The sequence below is a fragment of the Condylura cristata genome, unplaced genomic scaffold (assembly GCF_000260355.1).
Source record: "Condylura cristata isolate star-nosed mole 26May11 unplaced genomic scaffold, ConCri1.0 scaffold00019, whole genome shotgun sequence".
Lineage (NCBI taxonomy): Eukaryota > Metazoa > Chordata > Mammalia > Eulipotyphla > Talpidae > Condylura > Condylura cristata.
In genome coordinates, this window is record NW_004567120.1 from 10,896,099 (window position 1) to 10,904,566 (window position 8,468).

Genomic DNA, 8,468 nt, shown 5'->3' on the forward strand with positions numbered 1-8,468 from the left:
CATCCAACAGATTTGCAACAAAATAAAATGTTAACACATTACTTGCACAAATGCAGGGAAATAAACAATCAAAACTTAATGGGTTTGCTAGTACCTCTTTAACAATGTAACAACAATGACCAACATTTAAAATGCATATACTATATGACACACCAAATCTATTCCTATGATTACTTCTCTAGATATCCTTAATATATAACACAGCAACTTAAGATAAAGAAAGTTTATTTTGCCATTATTTTATAGTCATAACAAGGCCAGAAAAATCACATAAACATGCTTTATAACATATATCACACATTGCATATTTATTTATTTATAATCACATACTACGTAGTCACTAAAAAGAATGAGGTAGATATGTACTGATACAGGAAGATATATGACACAGTTAAGAGAAAAATATGATTAAAAGAGTTATGCATATACTACGACTATATGTATGCATGGAAAATTCCAGAGAGAATGTATAAGACATTGCTGGAATAGTTACAGTTGTCTTGGATGGTAAGAGTCCAATTTTGTCAAATATCTTTAATTATGATAGATTTTTTCATTATATACATACTTATTCTATGACTTTTGTTGAGATAACATTGGTTTACAACACTATGATTTAAAGGCATAGGTTCACACCTCTTCAGAGGCATGTAATCAATGATACCCATCACCATCACCATCACTAATAATCCTCTACCATAATCCACTGTACTCTATCTCCCATTTGTCCCCAACTCGCTAACCTTCCCCTCTGGCATCCTCAATTCTCTATTTCGATCCAGGGGGTATTCCGGCTTCGTTTTAGCTGTTATTTTGTTTTGCTTATATATATATATAGAGAGAGAGAGAGAGAGAGAGAGAGAGAGAGAGAGAGTACACACACACACACACTATACTCAGGTATAGTTTCTATACCTGAAACTAAGAAAGTGCATGTGTGTGAGTGTCACTGGATACTTGCATACACTACATAATCATTGAATAACTCTATACATTGTGAGATAATCACCAGTGGTTAATAGCAGATTAGCTTTTTATCTTATTTCACAGGTTGTTAGTTGGTTCCTTTCTTCAGACAACTTTGCTAACTAGAAAACCCATAAATTATAACATGTTACCTTCAGGTTTTTTTCAGAGATTGGTTTCCCTATTCTAACTATATTTGAACTTTTGACTAAAAACTTTGGCATAAATTCAGCCTAACATTTGTTAGTTTACAGATAAAAGCATCTAGTCTTCTTTTTTTCATTTTTATTGAGTACTGGATATGACTATCATAGCAAAATAACCTGTTCATACTAAAATTTCCCCTTATCCTACTGTGCCTATCACAATGACTATAGCTAACACTCAATAAGTGTTTGCTAAATCTTAATTCCCTAAATCATAAAATAATTTGACATACAGTCTAGACATATATCTTAAAATTTAAACCGAATCCATGAAGTAGCCAATGATTATAACTTAGTCTGAAAATAAAGGCCTCCAAATTGCTTTAGAAGCTCTACCATTGAATAACAGTGTCCATGAGGCTATAATAAATATTACCTACTACATCACTTTTGGGCATTTAATATTTATTTCCCTATAATAGCTTTTGATATTTGATCAAGAGCTACTATGTAACTACCAACTATTTTTATTTTAAGAACGGACTTAGTGGCCACCATAAAAGTGGCAAGCAAAGAGTGATTCATATGCTCAGTTTACAATGTAGAACAAGTTGTCAATGAATCCAAAGTGAGTGATTATGGAAAGAAAGGGAGAGAAAACATAAATACTTCAATAAATTCTAACTGGCCAAACTACAAAGAAAGACACATGGGAACACATGATTTAAAAAAAAAATGTAATAGTAATGGGCTTTAAAATAGTAATAAAAGTGAAAGAAATTTAAGCATTCAACTTAATGTAAAAATGCAAGAAGGAAAGTCAAAACCAGTTTTTGAAAAAGAATTTTTAAAACAGTATTTTGGAAAAACAAGCTGATTCAAACGGAGAAAATAATTTGTACTGAAATATCACAGAACTAACATGACTGTCAACTACTTTGAGAATTTATGTCAGTTTTCAACAGATTGATGTCTGAGTTAGATTCTTACTCTGCAATTAAAAATTATAATTGCCCAAAAATATTTCTGCAGTACAATTCAATAAGATATATTGTTATTTAAATTTTGAAGTAGATGCATCACAGAAAACTATTAAGCGTTAAATCTTATCAAAAGTGATAGTCCATTAATAAAGTAACATGACCAGAAATGTTTTACCTGATTTTTTTTTCAGTTTCTTTATATATGTATTCAAGGAAGAATCAAAGAAGAGGGGATATTATCCAAAAATCTGCTAAAAATGTGTAATGCTAAAGACTTATGATGATCACATAACCAATGTTTCTCAAACTGTCTATGGTAAAAGAACAGTTAAAGTTCCAAATTTTTTATTTGTTCCAGACCTAAGTTTTATAAAGCACAATAAAATAACTAAGAAATGGAAGAGAACTAATAAAGAGATATCAATACCCACGTTGTTTTTATTATAGTTTCAATTGACATAAAATTGCTCTATCAAGTTGCTATAAAACTTTGTAAAATATACTTTCAAATTTTCTACTTCAGTTGTTGCAGACCAGTAACAGCAGACTAGCAGTTGCTGGGTCCTCACTCTGAGTGTCAGTTATTAGAAAAAATAAAGAGAAACATTAATGAGAGCATGCCAAATGACATATAAACTCAAAAAAGTAAATATGTGAAAATTAACATTATTGAAAATATTTTATTATCTTGATTTAATAAATTGTAAAGAAAACATTTGTATGTCATAATGCAAAATACTCTCCCTCCCCATAAGTATAAAACAAAAGCACACTAAACAAAAAATTCCAATATCTTTTCTAATTGTCGTATCTTCTCTAATACCTAAAAACCTCAACAGTAACCATAAATCTCTTTTTTTTTAAAGATTTATTTATTTATTTATGCATACAGAACTGGGTATAGGCCGGAGGTGCAGGGACAGTGAGAGGACTCACCAGAGACAGAGTGGGGAGCAAAACAGGCTGATTGACAAAGTACACTGCTGAGGGGAATAGCAGGCGGGTCAGGAGAGGTCTGCCACGCCATGTGGTCACCTTCAGGGTGGGGATCGAACTCATGCTGAAGTGGCTTTAGCTTCTTAGTGCTGTGCTTTAACCTGCTGTGCCACCAGGGAGGGCCCACTAACCATAATCTCAATCAATCCGCTATCTACATTAATGCTATTTTTATATTAATTTACTAACTGTATAAAATTCAAACTAAAAACTGTTCTTTTTTAAACAATCTTCAAATTTTATTTAATAATTGAATGATTACTGATGGCCCATCATATGCCAACCATTATAAGCACTAAATCTGTGTCAAAACTGTCTTTGTTAATGTTGCTGGAATACTGAAGAGTACAGTAGGTGAGCTTCTCCACTTTAATTACAATAACATATGTGTTATTACAAATCTTAGACTGGTTTAAAATTTTCTCTGAAGAACATAATTCATTAAACCAGTAATAATGATATGCCATCCAACAGATTTGCAACAAAATAAAATGTTAACACATTACTTGCACAAATGCAGGGAAATAAACAATCAAAACTTAATGGGTTTGCTAGTACCTCTTTAACAATGTAACAACAATGACCAACATTTAAAATGCATATACTATATGACACACCAAATCTATTCCTATGATTACTTCTCTAGATATCCTTAATATATAACACAGCAACTTAAGATAAAGAAAGTTTATTTTGCCATTATTTTATAGTCATAACAAGGCCAGAAAAATCACATAAACATGCTTTATAACATATATCACACATTGCATATTTATTTATTTATAATCACATACTACGTAGTCACTAAAAAGAATGAGGTAGATATGTACTGATACAGGAAGATATATGACACAGTTAAGAGAAAAATATGATTAAAAGAGTTATGCATATACTACGACTATATGTATGCATGGAAAATTCCAGAGAGAATGTATAAGACATTGCTGGAATAGTTACAGTTGTCTTGGATGGTAAGAGTCCAATTTTGTCAAATATCTTTAATTATGATAGATTTTTTCATTATATACATACTTATTCTATGACTTTTGTTGAGATAACATTGGTTTACAACACTATGATTTAAAGGCATAGGTTCACACCTCTTCAGAGGCATGTAATCAATGATACCCATCACCATCACCATCACTAATAATCCTCTACCATAATCCACTGTACTCTATCTCCCATTTGTCCCCAACTCGCTAACCTTCCCCTCTGGCATCCTCAATTCTCTATTTCGATCCAGGGGGTATTCCGGCTTCGTTTTAGCTGTTATTTTGTTTTGCTTCCCTAAATTTCACATATGCATTCATACTATATTTTCTTTCTCCTTCTAACTTACTTCATTAGCAAAACCTATTTCCGTCCAGGTTGCCAAAAATTACACGTTTTCATATTTTTAGCTACATAGTATTGCCTATTGTGATATATGTATGTATGTACGTATCACATCTTCTTATTCTATTCATATGTTGACATTTACATTGCTTCAATAACCATTAAGCAAAAGTTAGTTATGTTCCCATACTCAGTGAAGTAGAGAAAGAAATCAAGAAAAAACTTCTATTTACAACTATATCAAGAAGACATTAAATAACCATGAATTAGCAATAAAAGTAAAAAACATCTAGTATGCAAACTATAAGACATTGTAAAAAAAAATAAAGACACAAAGATATGGAGTGATATTGTGTGCATTTCAACTGGAAAAATTAACATTTCTATAATGGCCATCTTACCAAACTGATATACAGCTTCAATACTATTCCAATGAAATTTTCAAGGGTAAGCATTACTGAATTTACACAGAACCACAAAGTCATGGAAAGCTAAAGCAATCCTGATCAAAAAGAATTATGGTATCATGGTCACAGACTTCGAAGTATCATACAAAGATAACAGTAATAAAAAATATAGTATTAGAGTAAAATAAAGCAATTGAAATCACAGAAATAATATACCACACTCATATAAAAAGTTTACTGAAGACAAACAAGTCAAGAGTACACACTGCAGAAAGTGTAGTCTCTTCAATAAATGATGTCAAGAAAACTGGATAAACACATGTAAAAGAATGAAAACAGACCACAATACAAGAGCAAAAGCAAATACTAAGTCAAAATGGAATAAAGACCATTCAGGTCTTGCATGTAAGACCCGTAATCATAAAACACTTTGAAGCAAACATGGGCAAAATACTCTCATTATCTTCAGTGATGTCTTTGTGGATTCATCTGCAACAGCAAGGGGAACCAAAATAAACAAATGGGACTCTTTCAAAATACAAAGCTATGGCACAGAAAAATAAACTATCACTAAACAACAGCAAACTCTTCCAAATGGGAGAAGATATTTATACATCGTACATCCAATGAGAGGCTGATAGCAAAGATCTACAAAGAACACATACAACTCAAAAAAAAGAAAACAAATAACTCAATCAAAAATAGGCAGAGATGCTAACTGAACTCTGCTCTAAAGCAGACATTCAGATGATAAGCAGGCATATGGAAAAAATAGTTATCAATAGGGAAATGTAAATTTACAAGAGCATGGATGGAACAGGGTAGGATTTTGTTAAGTGAAATAAATCAAAAGGAGAAAGACAATAACTGTACGGTTTCTCCCCAATGTGGAATATACAGAAACAACAACAAAAACAGACAAAACTAAAAAAATTAAATCCTAGATATCTGAGTCCATACTTGAGGATACTAGATGCATGCGTTGGGTGGTGGGGAGCAAATGTGGGAAGAGAGAGGAGTCCCCATCATCTATGAGAAGGGATTATAGGTGAATTGGTTGGGTTAGATATAACTCACATTTGAAGCATTTTTAACTTTTATCTCTGAACCACATAATTTTATAAACTAATCTTACCTCAATAAAACAAATCTAAAAAAAAACAGCTTCATGAATTTTTTGTGTACTGAAAATACTAGTAGGTCTTCATTCAAATTTCAGTTAGTTTATTGTACTAATGAGAATTTTAAAATTTGCAAATTCCTTTGGATCTGTCCTTTAAAAAGCATTGATAGAAATGACTAACAACAGATACAGTCCTTGTTCATTTTGTTAAATGTTTACATTAACAATGGATTACATTCAGGAGTCTAGGGCAACAGGAAAAGTAAAAAATGTCATCACATGTCATTTAATAAATACAAGTAAACTTTTAAAATTTCAGTTTGACTCAAGGGAGCGAACAACTCAATATATTGAGCTCCCTCAAAGATGTGAGTGGCTTTCATTGCTATAAAGAATTAGAAAGTTCTAGATATCCAATAAGGAAAACTTATTTGGGTCAATGTCACAATAAAATCTAAGTTCTGAATTTTGGTTTGAAAGGTCAGGAAAATTGTAATCTAGCAAAAACGATAGAGAAAAATCTTTCCTTGTCAAAGAATTAAAGACAGAACAACCAGTAAATATTTATACTGATAGTCTAAGAAAAGGATTTAAATAATTAAATTGATGACTTATTGACAATATATTATCAAAGATATTCAGTAAAATGAGGACTCACAGGAGATAAAAGATTTACTGCCATGGACTTTTTAGTCCATAAAATTATTTCTACTGAGAAAATAAATGAAACAAATCATAATGTGAAACAGCATATGATCAAATGTCAAAATTTTGTCCAATCAATATATGAGACCCCTAATGGTACCAATCTGAGGATGGGAACAGATATTGATAAGTATTATTTTGACATGAAAAAAGGGAGAAATTCTCATTTTATTAATATAGAATATTGATATACCATCCCAATATAGAAATACACACATTCATACAATAATATTTTCTTAATTTTTTTCATATTCCATAGTTTATAGGAATATCAAAGATTTATGAGAAGTCAGATATATAAAAGATATTATTTTATAAGATAAATTTCTGATACTCAATTTATCTTTAATTCCTCCAAGGAATTATGAAAATATGAAGGAAATGGATCTTGATATACTAGTAATGTTTAGTTTGTGATGTAAGACATAAAATAATGTAATGTTTTGTGATGTAAGCCATAAAATAAAACTTTAACAACCTGGATCATGAACACTGCAGGTACTAAACGGGTTGCTTATCAATAGCCTTCATTTTCAACTGAAGAGCTATATGGGTCTCTCTTGTATAGAACGATCTATTTGCATAGATACAGAGTTCTATCTCTGTAATTACCTTTAGGTTCTAGGGCACCAGTAGGTGGATGAACCAGTTTAGGACAAAAATCTGCAAAATCTTAAATAGCTTCAAATGATTATTTAAAAATATTTTGAAAACTTACTTATAGATACAACTAGGCAAAGATATTTTTATAATACAATATTCAGTATATAGACAGTGATAATTATATATTCAGCTATAAATCCAAGTTTATCTATAACAAACACACACACCTACACATGCTTGTTATTTTCATTTTTACATTTCGACACTTCAGAGATTTATCCATTTGCTGAATCAGAAGTGTCAAAGCATAGTAATAAAAGCTATTCATGAGCAGCCTAATTACCATCTCTGGCTATGTCCCTCAACTTAAGTCAGATGTAACAAAGCCTCATTATTTAATCCTATTAGCATTAGCACCTTTACCCAGGGGCCTTTATGCAGTAAAGGTCTCTTTTGCCCAGCCTGAATTTAGCAGTGCCAATTGAGCTTCATTGTTTGAACACCACTTCAATTATCTTTATGAAAAATATCACACAATAGACCAAAACATTAACTCAAGAACTTCTTCCTCGGCAGAGTATTTTGCTTATGGTCAGCAGCATCACAATAATTTCACTCTATCAAATTGTATAAACTACAAAGTTATCTTGGATTTCTCCCTGGTCTTAATTCCTCATATATCATCAATAACAAATATTTTATATTTTTTAACCTCAGATTCACTGGAACTTCTCAGCACTTTTGTTAGTTCTCCTTTGTCCTCTCAGGTTAATTTTTCTCAGCCATCTGAACTTCTTTCTGTGAAGATCTTGTGTATTTATTTATATTCTACATGTCTCTTAATTCTCTCATTTTTGTTTAACTCTCTGACTTGGTAAATGCACCAATGGAATGACCTTACAATCACTCATCAACTTATCTTTACCTTTAAATTGCAAACTGCTTCAGAAGGCTCTAAACTTCCCCTGCAATATTGCATCTGACCATATCTATATTGCAACTTCATATAGCAATACTGAATTTTTCACTATTCTAGCAGAAAAGCCATCTTGTCCATCCATCTAAAACGTCTTGAAACATTGTTCAAGTTTCAGCTCAAATCTCAATTTTTTTAAAGATTTATTTATTTGTGCATACAGAACTGGGGTACAGGCCAGAGGCTCAGGGGCGGCGAAAGGCTTCACCGGAGACAGAGTGGGGA